This window comes from Phyllobates terribilis, unplaced genomic scaffold, assembly GCF_046119375.1.
Source record: "Phyllobates terribilis strain yellow unplaced genomic scaffold, ASM4611937v1 Scaffold_1__5_contigs__length_1240528914, whole genome shotgun sequence".
Taxonomy (NCBI): Eukaryota; Metazoa; Chordata; class Amphibia; order Anura; family Dendrobatidae; genus Phyllobates; species Phyllobates terribilis.
The window spans coordinates 1,230,984,099-1,231,009,036 of NW_027362761.1; the positions used below are offsets into that span (position 1 = coordinate 1,230,984,099).

General features: G+C 45.4%; 1 protein-coding gene across 1 annotated transcript in view; it reads left to right on the forward strand.

Annotated features, from left to right (window-relative positions):
- Positions 1–7,386: 7,386 nt before the first annotated feature.
- The window catches only part of LOC141173528 (uncharacterized), a 70,802-nt gene continuing 53,250 nt past the window's right edge, over positions 7,387–24,938 (forward strand). Inside the window, exon 1 of the mRNA XM_073657883.1 lies at positions 7,387–7,503. The gene's annotated coding sequence lies outside the window, so the exon portion shown is untranslated. The remainder of the gene's footprint in view (positions 7,504–24,938) is intronic.

Sequence of the window (24,938 nt, forward strand, 5' to 3'; positions counted from 1 at the left end):
CTGTGTGTAATGACTCTATATAATAGATCGCTCTGTGTGTAATGACTCTATATAATAGATCCCTCTGTGTGTAATGACTCTATATAATAGATCACTCTGTGTGTAATGACTCTATATATAGATCACTGTGTGTAATGACTCTATATAATAGATCACTGTGTGTAATGACTCTATATAATAGATCCCTCTGTCTGTAATGACTCTATATAATAGATCCCTCTGTGTGCAATGACTCTATATAATAGATCCCTCTGTGTGTAATGACTCTATATAATAGATCCCTCTGTGTGTAATGACTCTATATAATAGATCCCTTTGTGTGGAATGACTCTATATAATAGATCCCTTTGCGTGTAATGACTCTATATAATAGATCCCTCTGTGTGTAATGACTCTATATAATAGATCACTGTGTGTAATGACTCTATATAATAGATCACTGTGTGTAATGACTCTATATAATAGATCCCTCTGTGTGTAATGACTCTATATAATAGATTCCTCTGTGTGTAATGACTCTATATAATAGATCCCTCTGTGTGGAATGACTCTATAATAGATCCCTCTGCGTGTAATGACTCTATATAATAGATCCCTCTGCGTGTAATGACTCTATAATAGATCCCTCTGTGTGTAATGACTCTATATAACAGATCCCTCTGTGTGTAATGACTTTATATAATAGATCCCTCTGTGTGTAATGTCTCTATATAATAGATCCCTCTGTGTGTAATGACTCTATATAATAGATCCCTCTGTGTGTAATGACTCTATATAATAGATCCCTCTGTGTGTAATGACTCTATATATAGATCACTCTGTGTGTAATGACTCTATATAATAGATCACTGTGTGTAATGACTCTATATAATAGATCCCTCTGTGTGTAATGACTCAATATAATAGATCACTCTGTGTGTAATGACTCTATATAATAGATCCCTCTGTGTGTAATGACTCTATATAATAGATCCCTCTGTGTGTAATGACTCTATATAATAGATCCCTCTGGGTGTAATGACTCTATATAATAGATCCCTCTGCGTGTAATGACTCTATATAATAGATCCCTCTGCGTGTAATGACTCTATATAATAGATCCCTCTGCGTGTAATGACTCTATATAATAGATCCCTCTGCGTTTAATGACTCTATATAATAGATCCCTCTGCGTGTAATGACTTTATATAATAGATCCATCTGCGTGTAATGACTCTATATAATAGATCCCTCTGTGTGTAATGACTCTATATAATAGATCGCTCTGTGTGTAATGACTCTATATAATAGATCCCTCTGTGTGTAATGACTCTATATAATAGATCACTCTGTGTGTAATGACTCTATATATAGATCACTGTGTGTAATGACTCTATATAATAGATCACTGTGTGTAATGACTATATATAATAGATCCCTCTGTGTGTAATGACTCTATATAATAGATCCCTCTGTGTGCAATGACTCTATATAATAGATCCCTCTGTGTGTAATGACTCTATATAATAGATCCCTCTGGGTGTAATGACTCTATATAATAGATCCCTCTGTGTGGAATGACTCTATATAATAGATCCCTTTGCGTGTAATGACTCTATATAATAGATCCCTCTGCGTGTAATGACTCTATAATAGATCCCTCTGTGTGTAATGACTCTATATAATAGATCCCTCTGTGTGTAATGACTTTATATAATAGATCCCTCTGTGTATAATGACTCTATATAATAGATCCCTCTGTGTGTAATGACTCTATATAATAGATCCCTCTGTGTGTAATGACTCTATATAATAGATCCCTCTGTGTGTAATGACTCTATATATAGATCACTCTGTGTGTAATGACTCTATATAATAGATCACTGTGTGTATTGACTCTATATAATAGATCCCTCTGTGTGTAATGACTCTATATAATAGATCCCTCTGTGTGTAATGACTCTATATAATAGATCCCTCTGTGTGGAATGACTCTATATAATAGATCCCTTTGCGTGTAATGACTCTATATAATAGATCCCTCTGCGTGTAATGACTCTATAATAGATCCCTCTGTGTGTAATGACTCTATATAATAGATCCCTCTGTGTGTAATGACTTTATATAATAGATCCCTCTGTGTATAATGACTCTATATAATAGATCACTGTGTGTAATGACTCTATATAATAGATCCCTCTGTGTGTAATGACTCTATATAATAGATCCCTCTGTGTGTAATGACTCTATATATAGATCACTCTGTGTGTAGTGACTCTATATAATAGATCACTGTGTGTATTGACTCTATATAATAGATCCCTCTGTGTGTAATGACTCAATATAATAGATCACTCTGTGTGTAATGACTCTATATAATAGATCCCTCTTTGTGTAATGACTCTATATAATAGATCCCTCCGCGTGTAATGACTCTATATAATAGATCCCTCTGCGTGTAATGACTCTATATAATAGATCCCTCTGCGTGTAATGACTCTGTATAATAGATCCCTCTGCGTGTAATGACTTTGTATAATAGATCCATCTGCGTGTAATGACTCTATATAATAGATCCCTCTGTGTGTGATGACTCTATATAATAGATCGCTCTGTGTGTAATGACTCTATATAATAGATCCCTCTGTGTGTAATGACTCTATATAATAGATCACTCTGTGTGTAATGACTCTATATATAGATCACTGTGTGTAATGACTCTATATAATAGATCACTGTGTGTAATGACTCTATATAATAGATCCCTCTTTGTGTAATGACTCTATATAATAGATCCCTCTGTGTGCAATGACTCTATATAATAGATCCCTCTGTGTGTAATGACTCTATATAATAGATCCCTCTGTGTGTAATGACTCTATATAATAGATCCCTCTGTGTGGAATGACTCTATATAATAGATCCCTTTGCGTGTAATGACTCTATATAATAGATCCCTCTGTGTGTAATGACTTTATATAATAGATCCCTCTGTGTGTAATGACTCTATATAATAGATCCCTCTGTGTGTAATGACTCTATATAATAGATCCCTCTGTGTGTAATGACTCTATATAATAGATCCCTCTGTGTGTAATGACTCTATATATAGATCACTCTGTGTGTAATGACTCTATATAATAGATCCTTCTGTGTGTATTGACTCTATATAATAGATCCCTCTGTGTGTAATGACTCAATATAATAGATCACTCTGTGTGTAATGACTCTATATAATAGATCCCTCTGTGTGTAATGACTCTATATAATAGATCCCTCTGTGTGTAATGACTCTATATAATAGATCCCTCTGGGTGTAATGACTCTATATAATAGATCCCTCTGTGTGTAATGACTCTATATAATAGATCCCTCTGCGTGTAATGACTCTATATAATAGATCCCTCTGCGTGTAATGACTCTATGTAATAGATCCCTCTGCGTGTAATGACTCTATATAATAGATCCCTCTGCGTGTAATGACTCTATATAATAGATCCATCTGCGTGTAATGACTCTATATAATAGATCCCTCTGTGTGTAATGACTCTATATAATAGATCCCTCTGTGTGTAATGACTCTATATAATAGATCCCTCTGTGTGTAATGACTCTATATAATAGATCACTCTGTGTGTAATGACTCTATATATAGATCACTGTGTGTAATGACTCTATATAATAGATCACTGTGTGTAATGACTCTATATAATAGATCCCTCTGTGTGTAATGACTCTATATAATAGATCCCTCTGTGTGCAATGACTCTATATAATAGATCCCTCTGTGTGTAATGACTCTATATAATAGATCCCTCTGTGTGTAATGACTCTATATAATAGATCCCTCTGCGTGTAATGACTCTATATGATCGATCGCTCTGTGTGTAATGACTCTATATAATACATCCCTCTGTGTGTAATGACTCTATATAATAGATCGCTCTGTGTGTAATGACTATATAATAGATCGCTCTGTGTGTAATGACTCTATATAATAGATCCCCCTGTGTGTAATGACTCTATATAATAGATCGCTCTGTGTGTAATGACTCTATATAATAGATCCCTCTGTGTGTAATGACTCTATATAATAGATCCTTCTGTGTGTAATGACTCTATATAATAGATCCCTCTGTGTGTAATGACTATATAATAGATCCTTCTGTGTGTAATGACTCTATATAATAGATCCCTCTGTGTGTAATGACTCTATATAATAGATCCCTCTGTGTGTAATGACTCTATATAATAGATCCCCCTGTGTGTAATGACTCTATAATAGATCCCTCTGTGTGTAATGACTATATATAATAGATCCCTCTGTGTGTAATGACTCTATAATAGATCCCTCTGTGTGTAATGACTCTATATAATAGATCCCTCCATGTGTAATAACTTTATATAATAGAACCCTCTGTGTGTAATGACTCTATATAATAGATCCCTCTGTGTGTAATGACTCGATATAATAGATCCCTCTGTGTGTAATGACTCTATATAATAGATCCCTCTGTGTGTAATGACTCTATATATAGATCACTCTGTGTGTAATGACTCTATATAATAGATCCCTCTGTGTGTAATGACTCAATATAATAGATCACTCTGTGTGTAATGACTCTATATAATAGATCCCTCTGTGTGTAATGACTCTATATAATAGATCCCTCTGTGTGTAATGACTCTATATAATAGATCCCTCTGGGTGTAATGACTCTATATAATAGATCCCTCTGTGTGTAAAGACTCTATATAATAGATCCCTCTGTGTGTAATGACTCTATATAATAGATCACTGTGTGTAATTACTCTATATAATAGATCCCTCTGTGTGTAATGACTCTATATAATAGATCCCTCTGCGTGTAATGACTCTATATGATAGATCCCTCTGTGTGGAATGACTCTATATAATAGATCCTTCTGTGTGGAATGACTCTATATAATAGATCCCTCTGTGTGTAATGACTCTGTATAATAGATCCTTCTGTGTGGAATGACACTATATAATAGATCCCTCTGTGTGTAATGACTCTATATAATAGATCCTTCTGTGTGTAATGACTCTATGTAATAGATCCCTCTGTGTGTAATGACTCTGTAGAATAGATCCCTCTGTGTGTAATGACTCGATATAATAGATCCCTCTGTGTGTAATGACTCTATATAATAGATCCTTCTGTGTGTAATGACTCAATATAATAGATCCCTCTGTGTGTAATGACTCTATATAATAGATACCTCTGTGTGTAATGACTCTATATAATAGATCCCTCTGTGTGTAATGACTCTATATAATAGTTCCCTCTGTGTGTAATGACTCTATATAATAGATCCCTCTGCGTGTAATAACTCTATATAATAGATCCCTCTGTGTGTAATGACTCTATATAATAGATCCCTCTGTGTGTAATGACTCTATATAATAGATCGCTCTGGGTGAAATGACTCTATATAATAGATCCCTCTGTGTGTAATGACTCTATATAATAGATCCCTCTGTGTGTAATGACTCTATATAATAGATCCCTCTGTGTGTAATGACTCTATATAATAGATCCTTCTGTGTGGAATGACTCTATATAATAGATCCCTCTGTGTGTAATGACTCTGTATAATATAGGAGCTTCACTTTTTTGATTGAAGAACTGAAATAAATGAACTTGTTGATGATATTCTAATTTTGTGAGAAGCAGCTGTATGTTGTGGAATACCTATACATACTATAAAGAAGCAAATATCTCCCTGAGGCAGCAGCTCCTCTCCCTACTCTGCCTGATCCCTGAGTGACTGTGACCAGCATTGCGACGCCAGGTTTTATATAGACCTGATGACGCGGTGCGGCCAGCCAATCACTGTAATGCCCACAACCAACATGGCTGCAGCATTACAGTGTCTGGCTGGCAATCCCTGCATGTTCATTGGCTCTCTAAAGAACACCAAACATGCAGGGAAGAAACCTGAGCTCCCGCCGAGCTACCCCAGAAATACTTGTCGAGCGCAGTGATGATCGGGCGAGCACCGAGCAGTGGCGAGCACAGTGATGATCGGGCGAGCACCGAGCAGTGGCGAGCACAGTGATGATCGGGCGAGTACCGAGCAGTGGCGAGCACAGTGATGATCGGGCGAGTACCGAGCAGTGACGAGCACAGTGATGATCGGGCGAGTACCGAGCAGTGGCGAGCACAGTGAAGATCGGACGAGCACCGAGCAGTGGCGAGCACAGTGATGATCGGATGAGCACCGAGCAGTGGCGAGCACAGTGATGATCGGGCGAGTTCCGAGCAGTGGCGAGCACAGTGATGATCGGGCGAGTACCGAGCAGTACCGAGCAGTGGCGAGCACGTTCGCTCATCACTACCCATTAACATCATGTTATCTTTCTTCTGGAGTCCTCTCTAAGGGCCAGAACATCCTTGTGTGTCTGTTGATGTCATCGCTGAGGGTTGTATTTGGTGGGATGCGTTGATGTTGTCATTGATATAATTTTAGGGTTCATAGAACATTTTGATCCCATTTTCTTCCTTTTTTGGGGGAGGCAGTGTTTCTGATTTTGCTTTTTTTTCCTTTTATGAGCCCTCACTGAGCCTCCTCCGTGACATGGGGTGGGGTTGAGGGCTGACTATATTGGGTCCACTTCACTCTACACTTCAGGCTCACACTTGCCCCTCACTCCAGCTTCAGATTGAACACAGAATGTGCCTCCAACCAGTCCACACACCCAAGATCTCTGAGAGACACAGAAAAGAACCATATATGGACCCTCTGCAGTCGATTCACAATTCAACCTGCTTTGGAGCTGGAAATGGGCCCACTTATCTCCAGGGCCCCTGAGCAGCCGGACAGGTTGCAGCTATGGTATGTCCGCCCCTGCCCAAGACGCTCAATGCTGCCCCCACTATCAAAAGCACAGTAAATCCCAAGGCCGTGAACACAATGTGCTCTCTGCCCGCCGGCCGTACACTGGTCACAAACCACCACTTACTCTTTAAGGAGACACTTAGGTTCTTTAGGGCAATAGGCAAAGCGATGAAAGTTTTAGGGATTAATACACAAAAGGTCCAGGGCTGAATATGTTTAAAAATAGGGAAATAACCAACATAAAAGGTGCGAGCACAGATATAAAACAAGCAGGAGAGCAGTAGAGGGCCTGGGCCGCATCTCCTTGCATCAGAAGGAGAGTGGATAGGAGCAGAGCGGCTGTCCGCAGGTCCGAGGACCATGGCGAGGCCCGGGATGGGAAGGTGACACGCTGCGGGGGCAGATGCTCTTCACCTTCCATCCACAGTCACTGGGGGATTTCTAGTGAGTAAAGTCTCCATGTTATCAGGGGAATCTGTGGTTAGGTACACAGCCTAAGCCTCCCTCCATCATGATAAATATAGTGTTCCTCTTTCTTTCACACTTCTGGTCACTTTCTTATCTCTCAGCCGCCCTCATCGCTGCCCCCCACACAAGAACTCGTTCTTTATAAAACACCTCGACACTGCAACATGCTCATCATACTGAAGAGCATCGAAGGTAAGAAGGATCGACTCTGCCGCACTATGATACCCATGTAGGATGCCAGACTGACCAAGACATGTCAACACAGCCAGAGCATGACTACAACCAGGACATGTACACACAGCCAGAGCATGACTACAACCAGGACATGTACACACAGCCAGAGCATGACTACAACCAGGACATGTACACACAGCCAGAGCATGACTACAACCAGGACATGTACACACAGCCAGAGCATGACTACAACCAGGACATGTACACACAGCCAGAGCATGACTACAACCAGAACATGTACACACAGCCAGAGCAAGACTACAACCAGAACATGTACACACAGCCAGAACATGACTACAACCATGACATGTACACACAGCCAGAGCATGACTACAACCAGGACATGTACACACAGCCAGAGCATGACTACAACCAGGACATGTACACACAGCCAGAGCATGACTACAACCAGGACATGTACACACAGCCAGAGCATGACTACAACCAGAACATGTACACACAGCCAGAGCATGACTACAACCAGGACATGTACACACAGCCAGAGCATGACTACAACCAGGACATGTACACACAGCCAGAGCATGACTACAACCAGGACATGTACACACAGCCAGAGCATGGCTACAACCAGGACATGTACACACAGCCAGAGCATGACTACAACCAGGACATGTACACACAGCCAGAGCATGACTACAACCAGGACATGTACACACAGCCAGAGCATGACTACAACCAGGACATGTACACACAGCCAGAGCATGACTACAACCAGGACATGTACACACAGCCAGAGCATGACTACAACCAAGACATGTACACACAGCCAGAGCATGACTACAACCAGGACATGTACACACAGCCAGAGCATGACTACAACCAGGACATGTACACACAGCCAGAGCATGACTACAACCAGAACATGTACACACAGCCAGAGCATGACTACAACCAGGACATGTACACACAGCCAGAGCATGACTACAACCAGGACATGTACACACAGCCAGAGCATGACTACAACCAGGACATGTACACACAGCCAGAGCATGACTACAACCAGGACATGTACACACAGCCAGAGCATGACTACAACCAGAACATGTACACACAGCCAGAGCATGACTACAACCAGGACATGTACACACAGCCAGAGAATGACTACAACCATGACATGTACACACAGCCAGAGCATGACTACAACCAGGACATGTACACACAGCCAGAGCATGACTACAACCAGGACATGTACACACAGCCAGGGTATGGCTACAACCAGAGCACTACTACACCAGGACATGTACACACAGCCAGAGCATGACTACAACCAGAACATGTACACACAGCCAGAGCATGACTACAACCAGAACATGTACACACAGCCAGAGCATGACTACAACCAGGACATGTACACACAGCCAGAGCATGACTACAACCAGGACATGTACACACAGCCAGAGCATGACTACAACCAGGACATGTACACACAGCCAGAGCATGACTACAACCAGGACATGTACACACAGCCAGAGCATGACTGCAACCAGGACATGTACACACAGCCAGAGCATGACTGCAACCAGGACATGTACACACAGCCAGGGAATGACTACAACCAGGACATGTACACACAGCCAGAGCATGACTACAACCAGGACATGTACACACAGCCAGAGCATGACTACAACCAGGACATGTACACACAGCCAGAGCATGACTACAACCAGGACATGTACACACAGCCAGAGAATGACTACAACCAGGACATGTACACACAGCCAGAGCATGACTACAACCAGGACACGTACACACAGCCAGAGCATGACTACAACCAGGACATGTACACACAGCCAGAGCATGACTACAACCAGAACATGTACACACAGCCAGAGCATGACTACAACCAGGACATGTACACACAGCCAGAGCATGACTACAACCAGGACATGTACACACAGCCAGAGCATGACTACAACCAGGACATGTACACACAGCCAGAGCATGACTACAACCAGGACATGTACACACAGCCAGAGCTTGACTACAACCAGGACATGTACACACAGCCAGAGCATGACTACAACCAGGGCATGTACACACAGCCAGAGCATGACTACAACCAGAACATGTACACACAGCCAGAGCATGACTACAACCAGGACATGTACACACAGCCAGAGCATGACTACAACCAGGACATGTACACACAGCCAGAGCATGACTACAACCAGGACATGTACACAAAGCCAGAGCATGACTACAACCAGGACATGTACACAAAGCCAGAGCATGACTACAACCAGGACATGTACACAAAGCCAGAGCATGACTACAACCAGGACATGTACACAAAGCCAGAGCATGACTACAACCAGAACATGTACACACAGCCAGAAAATGACTACAACCAGGACATGTACACACAGCCAGAGCATGACTACAACCAGAACATGTACACACAGCCAGAGCATGACTACAACCAGGACATGTACACACAGCCAGAGCATGACTACAACCAGGAGATGTACACACAGCCAGAGCATGACTACAACCAGGACATGTACACACAGCCAGAGCATGACTACAACAAGGACATGTACACACAGCCAGAGCATGACTACAACCAGGACATGTACACACAACCAGAGCATGACTACAACCAGGACATGTACACAAAGCCAGAGCATGACTACAACCAGGACATGTACACAAAGCCAGAGCATGACTACAACTAGAACATGTACACACAGCCAGAGCATGACTACAACCAGGACATGTACACACTGCCAGAGCATGACTACAACCAGAACATGTACACACAGCCAGAGCATGACTACAACCAGGACATGTACACACAGCCAGAGCATAAATACAACCAGGACATGTACACACAGCCAGAGCATGACTACAACCAGGACATGTACACAAAGCCAGAACATGACTACAACCAGGACATGTACACAAAGCCAGAGCATGACTACAACCAGGACATGTACACAAAGCCAGAGCATGACTACAACCAGAACATGTACACACAGCCAGAGCATGAATACAACCAGGACATGTACACACAGCCAGAGCATGACTACAACCAGGACATGTACACACAGCCAGAGCATGACTACAACCAGGACATGTACACACAGCCAGAGCATGACTACAACCAGGACATGTACACACAGACAGAGCATGACTACAACCAGGACATGTACACACAGCCAGAGCATGACTACAACCAGGACATGTACACACAGCCAGAGCATGACTACAACCAGAACATGTACACACAGCCAGAGCATGACTACAACCAGGACATGTACACACAGCCAGAGAATGACTACAACCATGACATGTACACACAGCCAGAGCATGACTACAACCAGGACATGTACACACAGCCAGAGCATGACTACAACCAGGACATGTACACACAGCCAGGGTATGGCTACAACCAGAGCACTACTACACCAGGACATGTACACACAGCCAGAGCATGACTACAACCAGAACATGTACACACAGCCAGAGCATGACTACAACCAGAACATGTACACACAGCCAGAGCATGACTACAACCAGGACATGTACACACAGCCAGAGCATGACTACAACCAGGACATGTACACACAGCCAGAGCATGACTACAACCAGGACATGTACACACAGCCAGAGCATGACTACAACCAGGACATGTACACACAGCCAGAGCATGACTGCAACCAGGACATGTACACACAGCCAGAGCATGACTGCAACCAGGACATGTACACACAGCCAGGGAATGACTACAACCAGGACATGTACACACAGCCAGAGCATGACTACAACCAGGACATGTACACACAGCCAGAGCATGACTACAACCAGGACATGTACACACAGCCACAGCATGACTACAACCAGGACATGTACACACAGCCAGAGAATGACTACAACCAGGACATGTACACACAGCCAGAGCATGACTACAACCAGGACATGTACACACAGCCAGAGCATGACTACAACCAGGACATGTACACACAGCCAGAGCATGACTACAACCAGGACATGTACACACAGCCAGGGTATGGCTACAACCAGAGCACTACTACACCAGGACATGTACACACAGCCAGAGCATGACTACAACCAGAACATGTACACACAGCCAGAGCATGACTACAACCAGAACATGTACACACAGCCAGAGCATGACTACAACCAGGACATGTACACACAGCCAGAGCATGACTACAACCAGGACATGTACACACAGCCAGAGCATGACTACAACCAGGACATGTACACACAGCCAGAGCATGACTACAACCAGGACATGTACACACAGCCAGAGCATGACTGCAACCAGGACATGTACACACAGCCAGAGCATGACTGCAACCAGGACATGTACACACAGCCAGGGAATGACTACAACCAGGACATGTACACACAGCCAGAGCATGACTACAACCAGGACATGTACACACAGCCAGAGCATGACTACAACCAGGACATGTACACACAGCCAGAGCATGACTACAACCAGGACATGTACACACAGCCAGAGAATGACTACAACCAGGACATGTACACACAGCCAGAGCATGACTACAACCAGGACATGTACACACAGCCAGAGCATGACTACAACCAGGACATGTACACACAGCCAGAGCATGACTACAACCAGAACATGTACACACAGCCAGAGCATGACTACAACCAGGACATGTACACACAGCCAGAGCATGACTACAACCAGGACATGTACACACAGCCAGACCATGACTACAACCAGGACATGTACACACAGCCAGAGCATGACTACAACCAGGACATGTACACACAGCCAGAGCATGACTACAACCAGGACATGTACACACAGCCAGAGCATGACTACAACCAGGACATGTACACACAGCCAGAGCATGACTACAACCAGAACATGTACACACAGCCAGAGCATGACTACAACCAGGACATGTACACACAGCCAGAGCATGACTACAACCAGGACATGTACACACAGCCAGAGCATGACTACAACCAGGACATGTACACAAAGCCAGAGCATGACTACAACCAGGACATGTACACAAAGCCAGAGCATGACTACAACCAGGACATGTACACAAAGCCAGAGCATGACTACAACCAGGACATGTACACAAAGCCAGAGCATGACTACAACCAGAACATGTACACACAGCCAGAAAATGACTACAACCAGGACATGTACACACAGCCAGAGCATGACTACAACCAGAACATGTACACACAGCCAGAGCATGACTACAACCAGGACATGTACACACAGCCAGAGCATGACTACAACGAGGACATGTACACACAGCCAGAGCATGACTACAACCAGGACATGTACACACAACCAGAGCATGACTACAACCAGGACATGTACACAAAGCCAGATCATGACTACAACCAGGACATGTACACAAAGCCAGAGCATGACTACAACTAGAACATGTACACACAGCCAGAGCATGACTACAACCAGGACATGTACACACTGCCAGAGCATGACTACAACCAGAACATGTACACACAGCCAGAGCATGACTACAACCAGGACATGTACACACAGCCAGAGCATAAATACAACCAGGACATGTACACACAGCCAGAGCATGACTACAACCAGGACATGTACACAAAGCCAGAACATGACTACAACCAGGACATGTACACAAAGCCAGAGCATGACTACAACCAGGACATGTACACAAAGCCAGAGCATGACTACAACCAGAACATGTACACACAGCCAGAGCATGAATACAACCAGGACATGTACACACAGCCAGAGCATGACTACAACCAGGACATGTACACACAGCCAGAGCATGACTACAACCAGGACATGTACACAAAGCCAGAGCATGACTACAACCAGGACATGTACACAAAGCCAGAGCATGACTAAAACCAGGACATGTACACAAAGCCAGAGCATGACTACAACCAGGACATGTACACAATGCCAGAGCATGACTACAACCAGAACATGTACACACAGCCAGAGAATGACTACAACCAGGACATGTACACACAGCCAGAGCATGACTACAACCAGAACATGTACACACAGCCAGAGCATGACTACAACCAGGACATGTACACACAGCCAGAGCATGACTACAACCAGGAGATGTACACACAGCCAGAGCATGACTACAACCAGGACATGTGCACACAGCCAGAGCATGACTACAACCAGAACATGTACACACAGCCAGAGCATGACTACAACCAGGACATGTACACAAAGCCAGAGCATGACTACAACTAGAACATGTACACACAGCCAGAGCATGACTACAACCAGGACATGTACACACTGCCAGAGCATGACTACAACCAGAACATGTACACACAGCCAGAGCATGACTACAACCAGGACATGTACACACAGCCAGAGCATAAATACAACCAGGACATGTACACACAGCCAGACCATGACTACAACCAGGACATGTACACAAAGCCAGAACATGACTACAACCAGGACATGTACACAAAGCCAGAGCATGACTACAACCAGGACATGTACACAAAGCCAGAGCATGACTACAACCAGAACATGTACACACAGCCAGAGCATGACTACAACCAGGACATGTACACACAGCCAGAGCATGACTACAACCAGGACATGTACACACAGCCAGAGCATGACTACAACCAGGACATGTACACAAAGCCAGAGCATGACTACAACCAGGACATGTACACAAAGCCAGAGCATGACTACAACCAGGACATGTACACAAAGCCAGAGCATGACTACAACCAGAACATGTACACACAGCCAGAGAATGACTACAACCAGGACATGTACACACAGCCAGAGCATGACTACAACCAGAACATGTACACACAGCCAGAGCATGACTACAACCAGGACATGTACACACAGCCAGAGCATGACTACAACCAGGAGATGTACACACAGCCAGAGCATGACTACAACCAGGACATGTACACACAGCCAGAGCATGACTACAACCAGAACATGTACACACAGCCAGAGCATGACTACAACGAGGACATGTACACACAGCCAGAGCATAAATACAACCAGGACATGTACACACAGCCAGAGCATGACTACAACCAGGACATGTACACAAAGCCAGAACATGACTACAACCAGGACATGTACACAAAGCCAGAGCATGACTACAACCAGGACATGTACACAAAGCCAGAGCATGACTACAACCAGAACATGTACACACAGCCAGAGCATGACTACAACCAGGACATGTACACACAGCCAGAGCATGACTACAACCAGGACATGTACACACAGCCAGAGCATGACTACAACCAGGACATGTACACAAAGCCAGAGCATGACTACAACCAGTACATGTACACAAAGCCAGAGCATGACTACAACCAGGACATGTACACAAAGCCAGAGCATGACTACAACCAGGACATGTACACAAAGCCAGAGCATGACTACAACCAGAACATGTACACACAGCCAGAGAATGACTACAACCAGGACATGTACACACAGCCAGAGCATGACTACAACCAGAACATGTACACACAGCCAGAGCATGACTACAACCAGGACATGTACACACAGCCAGAGCATGACTACAACCAGGAGATGTACACACAGCCAGAGCATGACTACAACCAGGACATGTACACACAGCCAGAGCATGACTACAACCAGAACATGTACACACAGCCAGAGCATGACTACAACGAGGACATGTACACACAGCCAGAGCATGACTACAACCAGGACATGTACACACAACCAGAGCATGACTACAACCAGGACATGTACACAAAGCCAGAGCATGACTACAACCAGGACATGTACACAAAGCCAGAGCATGACTACAACTAGAACATGTACACACAGCCAGAGCATGACTACAACCAGGACATGTACACACTGCCAGAGCATGACTACAACCAGAACATGTACACACAGCCAGAGCATGACTACAACCAGGACATGTACACACAGCCAGAGCATAAATACAACCAGGACATGTACACACAGCCAGAGCATGACTACAACCAGGACATGTACACAAAGCCAGAACATGACTACAACCAGGACATGTACACAAAGCCAGAGCATGACTACAACCAGGACATGTACACAAAGCCAGAGCATGACTACAACCAGAACATGTACACACAGCCAGAGCATGACTACACCAAGAACATGTACACACAGCCAGAGCATGACTACAACCAGGACATGTACACACAACCAGAGCATGACTACAACCAGGACATGTACACACAGCCAGAGCATGACTACAACCAGGACATGTACACACAGCCAGAGCATGACTACAACCAGGACATGTACACACAGACAGAGCATGACTACAACCGGAACATGTACACACAGCCAGAGCATGACTACAACCAGAGCACTACTACACCAGGACATGTACACACAGCCAGAGCATGACTACAACCAGAGCACTACTACACCAGGACATGTACACACAGCCAGAGCATGACCACAACCAGAGCACTACTACACCAGGACATGTACACAATGCCAGAGCATGACTACAACCAGAACATGTACACACAGCCAGAGCATGACTACAACCAGGACATGTACACACAGCCAGAGCATGACTACAACCAGGACATGTACACACAGCCAGAGCATGACTACAACCAGGACATGTACACACAGCCAGAGCATGACTACAACCAGGACATGTACACACAGCCAGAGCATGACTACAACCAGGACATGTACACACAGCCAGAGCATGACTTCAACCAGAACATGTACACACAGCCAGAGCATGACTACAATCAGGACATGTACACACTGCCAGAGCATGACTACAACCAGAACATGTACACACAGCCAGAGCATGACTACAACGAGGACATGTACACGCAGCCAGGGTATGGCTACAACCAGAGCACTACTACACCAGGACATGTACACACAGCCAGAGCATGACTACAACCAGAACATGTACACACAGCCAGAGCATGACTACAACCAGGACATGTACACACAGCCAGAGCATGACTACAACCAGGACATGTACACACAGCCAGAGCATGACTACAACCAGGACATGTACACACTGCCAGAGCATGACTACAACCAGGACATGTACACACACCCAGAGCATGACTATAACCAGGACATGTACACAAAGCCAGAGCATGACTACAACCAGAAGATGTACACACAGCCAGAGCATGACTACAACCAGAACATGTACACACAGCCAGAGTATGACTACAACCAGAACATGAACACACAGCCAGGGTATGACTACAACCAGAGCACTACTACACCAGAGCATGTACACACAGCCAGAGCATGACTGCAACCAGATCATGTACACACAGCCAGGGTATGGCTACAACCAGAACATGTACACACAGCCAGAGCATGACTACAACCAGAACATGTACACACAGCCAAAGCATGACTACAACCAGGACATGTACACACAGCCAGGGTATGGCTACAACCAGAACATGTACACACAGCCAGGGTATGACTACAACCACAGCACTACTACACCAGGACATGTACACACAGCCAGAGCATGACTACAACCAGGACATGTACACACAGCCAGAGCATGACTATAATCAGGACATGTACACACAGCGAGAGCATGACTACAACCAGAACATGTACACACAGCCAGAGCATGACTACAACCCGAACATGTACACACAGCCAGAGCATGACTACAGCAAGAACATGTACACACAGCCAGAGCATAACTACAACCAGGACATGTACACACAGCCAGAGTATGACTACAACCAGAGCACTACTACACCAGAACATGTACACACAGCCAGAGCATGACTACAATCAGAGCATGTACACACAGCCAGGGCATGGTAACAACCAGAACATGTACACACAGCCAGAGTATGACTACAACCAGAGCACTACTACACCAGAACATGTACACACAGCCAGAGCATGACTACAACCAGGACATGTACACACAGCCAGAGCATGACTACAACCAGAACATGTACACACAGCCAGAGCATGACTACAACCAGGACATGTACACACAGCCAGAGCATGACTATAACCAGGACATGTACACACAGACAGAGCATGGATACAACCAAGACATGTACACACAGCCAGAGCATGACTACAACCAGAACATGTACACACAGCCAGAGCATGACTACAACCCGAACATGTACAGACAGCCAGAGCATGACTACTGCCAGAACATGTACACACAGCCAGAGCATGACTACAACCAGGACATGTACACACAGCCAGAGTATGACTACAACCAGAGCACTACTACACCAGAACATGTACACACAGCCAGAGCATGTCTACAACCAGAGCATGTACACACAGCCAGGGCATGGCTACAACCAGAACATGTACACACAGCCAGGGTATGACTACAACCAGAGCACTACTACACCAGAACATGTACACACAGCCAGAGCATGACTACAACCAGGACATGTACACACAGCCAGAGCATGACTACAACCAGAACATGTACACACAGCCAGAGCATGACTACAACCAGAACATGTACACACAGCCAGGGTATGGCTACGACCAGAACATCTACACACAGCCAGGTTATGACTACAACCAGAACATGTACACAAAGCCAGATCATGACTACAACCAGGACATGTACACACAGCCAGACCATGACTGCAACCAGGACATGTACACACAGCCAGAGCATGACTACAACCAGGACATGTACACACAGCCAGAACATGACTACAACCAGGCCATGTACACATAGCCAGATCATGACTACAACCAGGACATGTACACACAGCCAGAGCATGACTACAACCAGGACATGTACACACAGCCAGAGCATGACTACAACCAGAACATGTACACACAGCCAGAGCATTACTACAACCAGAACATGTACACACAGCCAGAGCATGACTACAACCAGGACATGTACACACAGCCAGAGCATGACTACAACCAGGACATGTACACAAAGCGAGAGCATGACTACAACCAGAACATGTACACACAGCCAGGGTATAGCTACAACCAGAACACTACTACACCAGGACATGTACTCACAGCCAGAGTATGACTACAACCAGGACATGTACACACAGCCAGAGCATGACTACAACCAGGACATGTACACACAGCCAGGGTATGACTACAACCAGGACATGTACACAAAGCCAGAGCATGACTACAACCAGAACATGTACACACAGCCAGAGCATGACTACAACCAGAACATGTACACACTGCCAGGGTATGGCTACAACCAGATCACTACTACAGCAGGACATGTACACACAGTCAGAGCATGACTACAACCAGAACATGTACACACAGCCAGAGCATGACTACAACCAGAACATGTACACACAGCCAGAGCATGACTACAACCAGAACATGTACACACAGCCAGAGCATGACTACAACCAGGACATGTACACACAGCCAGGGTATGGCTACAACCAGAGCACTACTACACCAGAACATGTACACACAGCCAGAGCATGACTACAACCAGAACATGTACACACAGCCAGAGCATGACTACAACCAGAACATGTACACACAGCCAGAGCATCACTACAACCAGGACATGTACACACAGCCAGGGTATGGCTACAACCAGAGCACTACTACACCAGAACATGTACACACAGCCAGAGCATGACTACAACCAGAACATGTACACACAGCCAGGGTATGGCTACAACCAGAACACTACTACACCAGGACATGTACACACAGTCAGAACATGACTACAACCAGAACATTACACACAGCCAGGATATGGCTACAACCAGAACACTACTACACCAGGACATGTACACACAGCCAGAGTATGACTACAACCAGGACATGTACACACAGCCAGAGCATGACTACAACCAGGACATGTACACAAAGGCAGGGTATGACTACAACCAGGACATGTACACAAAGCCAGAGCATGACTACAACCAGAACATGTACACACAGCCAGAGCATGACTACAACCAGAACATGTACACACAGCCAGGGTATGGCTACAATCAGATCACTACTACAGCAGGACATGTACACACAGTCAGAGCATGACTACAACCAGAACATGTACACACAGCCAGAGCATGACTACAACCAGAACATGTACACACAGCCAGAGCATGACTACAACCAGAACATGTACTCACAGCCAGAGCATGACTACAACCAGAACATGTACACACAGCCAGAGCATGACTACAACCAGGATATGTACACACAGCCAGGGTATGGCTACAACCAGAACATGTACACACAGCCAGGGTATGACTACAACCACAGCACTACTACACCATGACATGTACACACAGCCAGAGCATGACTACAACCAGGACATGTACACACAGCCAGAGCATGACTATAATCAGGACATGTACACACAGCCAGAGCATGACTACAACCAGAACATGTACACACAGCCAGAGCATGACTACAGCCAGAACATGTACACACAGCCAGAGCATGACTACAAACAGGACATGTACACACAGCCAGAGCATTACTACAACCAGAACATGTACACACAGCCAGAGCATGACTACAACCAGGACATGTACACATAGCCAGAGCATGACTACAACCAGGACATGTACACAAAGCCAGAGCATGACTACAACCAGAACATGTACACACAGCCAGGGTATAGCTACAACCAGAACACTACTACACCAGGACATGTACACACAGCCAGAGTATGACTACAACCAGGACAAGTACACACAGCCAGAGCATGACTACAACCAGGACATGTACACACAGCCAGGGTATGACTACAACCAGGACATGTACACAAAGCCAGAGCATGACTACAACCAGAACATGTACACACAGCCAGAGCATGACTACAACCAGAACATGTACACACAGCCAGGGTATGGCTACAACCAGATCACTACTACAGCAGGACATGTACACACAGCCAGAGCATGACTACAACCAGAACATGTACACACAGCCAGAGCATGACTACAACCAGAACATGTACACACAGCCAGAGCATGACTACAACCAGAACATGTACACACAGCCAGAGCATGACTACAACCAGGACATGTACACACAGCCAGGGTATGGCTACAACCAGAGCACTACTACACCAGAACATGTACACACAGCCAGAGCATGACTACAACCAGAACATGTACACACAGCCAGAGCATGACTACAACCAGAACATGTACACACAGCCAGAGCATGACTGCAACCAGGACATGTACACACAGCCAGGGTATGGCTACAACCAGAACACTACTACACCAGGACATGTACACACAGCCAGAGTATGACTACAACCAGGACATGTACACACAGCCAGAGCATGACTACAACCAGGACATGTACACACAGCCAGGGTATGGCTACAACCAGAGCACTACTACACCAGAACATGTACACACAGCCAGAGCATGACTACAACCAGAACATGTACACACAGCCAGAGCATGACTACAACCAGAACATGTACACACAGCCAGAGCATGACTACAACCAGGACATGTACACACAGCCAGGGTATGGCTACAACCAGAACACTACTACACCAGGACATGTACACACAGCCAGAGTATGACTACAACCAGGACATGTACACACAGCCAGAGCATGACTACAACCAGGACATGTACACACAGCCAGGGTATGACTACAACCAGGACATGTACACAAAGCCAGAGCATGACTACAACCAGAACATGTACACACAGCCAGAGCATGACTACAACCAGAACATGTACACACAGCCAGGGTATGGCTACAACCAGATCACTACTACAGCAGGACATGTACACACAGTCAGAGCATGACTACAACCAGAACATGTACACACAGCCAGAGCATGACTACAACCAGAACATGTACACACTGCCAGAGCATGACTACAACCAGAACATGTACACACAGCCAGAGCATGACTACAACCAGGACATGTACACACAGCCAGGGTATGGCTACAACCAGAGCACTACTACACCAGAACATGTACACACAGCCAGAGCATGACTACAACCAGAACATGTACACACAGCCAGAGCATGACTACAACCAGGACATGTACACACAGCCAGGGTATGGCTACAACCAGAACACTACTACACCAGGACATGTACACACAGCCAGAGTATGACTACAACCAGGACATGTACACACAGCCAGAGCATGACTACAACCAGGACATGTACACACAGCCAGGGTATGGCTACAACCAGAGCACTACTACACCAGAACATGTACACACAGCCAGAGCATGACTACAACCAGAACATGTACACACAGCCAGAGCATGACTACAACCAGAACATGTACACACAGCCAGAGCATGACTACAACCAGGACATGTACACACAGCCAGGGTATGGCTACAACCAGAACACTACTACACCAGGACATGTACACACAGCCAGGGTATGACTACAACCAGGACATGTACACACAGCCAGAGCATGACTACAACCAGGACATGTACACACAGCCAGGGTATGACTACAACCAGGACATGTACACAAAGCCAGAGCATGACTACAACCAGAACATGTACACACAGCCAGAGCATGACTACAACCAGAACATGTACACACTGCCAGGGTATGGCTACAACCAGATCACTACTACAGCAGGACATGTACACACAGTCAGAGCATGACTACAACCAGAACATGTACACACAGCCAGAGCATGACTACAACCAGAACATGTACACACAGCCAGAGCATGACTACAACCAGAACATGTACACACAGCCAGAGCATGACTACAACCAGAACATGTACACACAGCCAGAGCATGACTACAACCAGGATATGTACACACTGCCAGGGTATGGCTACAACCAGAACATGTACACACAGCCAGGGTATGACAACAACCACAGCACTACTACACCAGGACATGTATACACAGCCAGGGTATGACTACAACCAGGACATGTACACACAGCCAGAGCATGACTACAACCAGGACATGTACACACAGCCAGAGCATGACTATAATCAGGACATGTACACACAGCCAGAGAATGACTACAACCAGAACATGAACACACAGCCAGAGCATGACTACAGCCAGAACATGTACACACAGCCAGAGCATGACTACAAACAGGACATGTACACACAGCCAGAGTATAACTACAACCAGAGCACTACAACAGCAGGACATGTACACACAGTCAGAGCATGACTACAACCAGAACATGTACACACAGCCAGAGCATGACTACATCCAGAACATGTACAGAAAGCCAGAGCATGACAACAACCAGGACATGTACACAAAGCCAGGGTATGGCTACAACCAGAGCACTACTACACCAGGACATGTACACACAGCGAGAGCATGACTACAACCAGAACATGTACACACAGCCAGAGCATGACTACAACCAGAACATGTACACACAGCCAGAGCATGACTACAACCAGAACATGTACACACAGCCAGAGCATGACTACAACCAGGACATGTACACACAGCCAGGGTATGGCTACAACCAGAGCACTACTACACCAGAACATGTTCACACAGCCAGAGCATGACTACAACCAGAACATGTACACACAGCCAAGGTATGGCTACAACCAGAACACTACTACACCAGGACATGTACACACAGTCAGAACATGACTACAACCAGAACATTACACACAGCCAGGGTATGGCTACAACCAGAACACTACTACACCAGGACATGTGCACACAGCCAGAGTATGACTACAACCAGGACATGTACACACAGCCAGAGCATGACTACAACCAGCACATGTACACACAGCCAGGGTATGACTACAACCAGGACATGTACACAAAGCCAGAGCATGACTACAACCAGAACATGTACACACAGCCAGAGCATGACTACAACCAGAACATGTACACACAGCCAGGGTATGGCTACAACCAGATCACTACTACAGCAGGACTTGTACACACAGTCAGAGCATGACTACAACCAGAACATGTACACACAGCCAGAGCATGACTACAACCAGAACATGTACACACAGCCAGACCATGACTACAACCAGAAGATGTACACACAGCCAGAGCATGACTACAACCAGAACATGTACACACAGCCAGAGCATGACTACAACCAGGATATGTACACACAGCCAGGGTATGGCTACAACCAGAACATGTACACACAGCCAGAGTATGACTACAACCACAGCACTACTACACCAGGACATGTATACACAGCCAGGGTATGACTACAACCAGGACACGTACACACAGCCAGAGCATGACTACAACCAGGACATGTACACACAGCCAGAGCATGACTATAATCAGGACATGTACACACAGCCAGAGCATGACTACAACCAGAACATGTACACACAGCCAGAGCATGACTACAACCCGAACATGTACACACAGCCAGAGCATGACTACAGCCAGAACATGTACACACAGCCAGAGCATGACTACAACCAGGACATGTACACACAGCCAGAGTATGACTACAACCAGAGCACTGCTACACCAGAACATGTACACACAGCCAGAGCATGACTACAACCAGAGCATGTACACACAGCCAGGGCATGGTAACAACCAGAACATGTACACACAGCCAGGGTATGACTACAACCAGAGCACTACTACACCAGAACATGTACAAACAGCCAGAGCATGACTACAACCAGGACAAGTACACACAGCCAGAGCATGACTACAACCAGAACATGTACACACAGCCAGAGCATGACTACAACCAGGACATGTACACACAGCCAGAGCATGACTATAACCAGGACATGTACACACAGCCAGAGCATGACTACAACCAGGACATGTACACACAGCCAGAGCATGACTACAACCAGAACACGTACACACAGCCAGAGCATGACTACAACCCGAACATGTACACACAGCCAGAGGATGACTACAGCCAGAACATGTACACACAGCCAGAGCATGACTACAACCAGGATATGTACACACAGCCAGAGTTTGACTACAACCAGAGCACTACTACACCAGAACATGTACACACAGCCAGAGCATGTCTACAACCAGTGCATGTACACACAGCCAGGGCATGGCTACAACCAGAACATGTACACACAGCCAGGGTATGACTACAACCAGAGCACTACTACACCAGAATATGTACACACATCTAGAGCATGACTACAAACAGGACATGTACACACAGCCAGAGCATGACTACAACCAGAACATGTACACACAGCCAGAGCATGACTACAACCAGAACATGTACACACAGCCAGGGTATGGCTACAACGAGAACATCTACACACAGCCAGGTTATGACTACAACCAGGACATGTACACACAGCAGAGCATGACTATAACCAGGACATGTACGCACAGCCAGAGCATGACTACAACCAGGACATGTACACACAGCCAGAACATGACT